This window comes from Strix aluco, chromosome 13 (genome assembly GCF_031877795.1).
Source record: "Strix aluco isolate bStrAlu1 chromosome 13, bStrAlu1.hap1, whole genome shotgun sequence".
Classification (NCBI taxonomy): domain Eukaryota; kingdom Metazoa; phylum Chordata; class Aves; order Strigiformes; family Strigidae; genus Strix; species Strix aluco.
Window position 1 is genome coordinate 20,351,138 of NC_133943.1, and position 1,403 is coordinate 20,352,540.

Consider the following 1,403-nt stretch of genomic DNA (forward strand, 5'->3'; position numbering starts at 1 on the left):
CCAGGCTGACAAGCCAATGTCACCCTGTAGATGGAGCTGCCCTCTCTGTCCCACTCTGCTGTCCCCTTCCTGCCACCCAAGTGGGGTGCTGGGTGGCCCCCAGTCTATTTTCCTGGCTCCCTCCTGCAGCAGGGAGGCGATGGAGGGGAATAACAAACCTGGTGACACAGCCCCAGCGCAGCCTTGAGCATCGACAGGCATCAGGGAAACGAGGACACCCAAAAATGTCAGGGAAAGAGCAAGAAGGGGACAAAAGGGACAGCGGGGAGAACCATGAGCTCTGCAGGAACCACAGACAGAGAAAAAGCAGGACAGAAAGAAAAGTGAGAGCTGAAGGGGGGGATGGGAAGGGGATGGGAGGGGAATGGGAGTGGGACAGAGGGACCACGTCACAGATGGGGCAAGGTCTGGCTGGGGAGCCCTCATGGTTCCAGGTCCCCCCACGAAATGCCACTGCTCAGCACTGCGCCTGTGCCCCCATGGCAGGGTCCTGCCAACCCAGGGGCTCTGCATCCTCCATGTGATGTGGGACCCCACGTGTCCCTGTGCCTGGGGGTTGAGGCTCCACTGCCCCACGTGCCCCCACACCCCAGGACCAGTTCTCCGGCACTCCATGTGTCACCACATCCTGGGACTGGTGCCCTGTGTGTCCTCACGCACGAGGACTTGGTCCCCAGCATTCCCAGTGTCCCTGTGCCCCAGCACTTCCCATGTCCCCATGTCCTGCCCAAGGATATGGGTGCCAGTGCTCGCCATCACCCCATCTCCCTGTGACTCTGTCTCCCCATGTCCCCATCTCCCCATGTCCCCATCTCCCCATGTCCCTGTCCTCCTGTCTCCCCATGTCTCCATCTCCCCTTGTCCCCACCTCCCCATGGCCCTGTCCTCCTGTCTCCCCATGTCCCCATCCCCCCATGTCCCCACCTCCCCATGGCCCTGTCCTCCTGTCTCCCCATGTCCCCATCCCCCCATGTCCCCATCAACCCATGCCCCTGTCTTCCTGTCTCCTTGTGTCCCCCCATCTCCCCATGTCCCCACCTCCCCAAGGCCCTGTCCTCCTGTCTCCCCATATTCCCATGTGTCCCCATCCCCCCATGTCCCCATCTCCTCATGTCCCTGTCCTCCTGTCTCCCCATGTCCCCATCTCTCTATCTCCCCATGTCCCTGACCCCCCGTCCCTCCTGTCCCCGTCCCCCCGTCCCAGCGCTCCGGCGGGAGGTGCAGCAGCGGCCACCAGGCGGCGCTGCGCTCCCCGCGGGGCCGTGGCGTTGCCGTGCGGATGGGCGGGGCTCCCCCCGTGAGGAGCCGGGACCGGGAGAAGGGGCGGAGCGGGGGGGCGGGTCACCGGGAGGGGGCGGGGACACGCGGAGGGTGGGGCGGGGCCGGTCCCGGCAGTTCCGGAC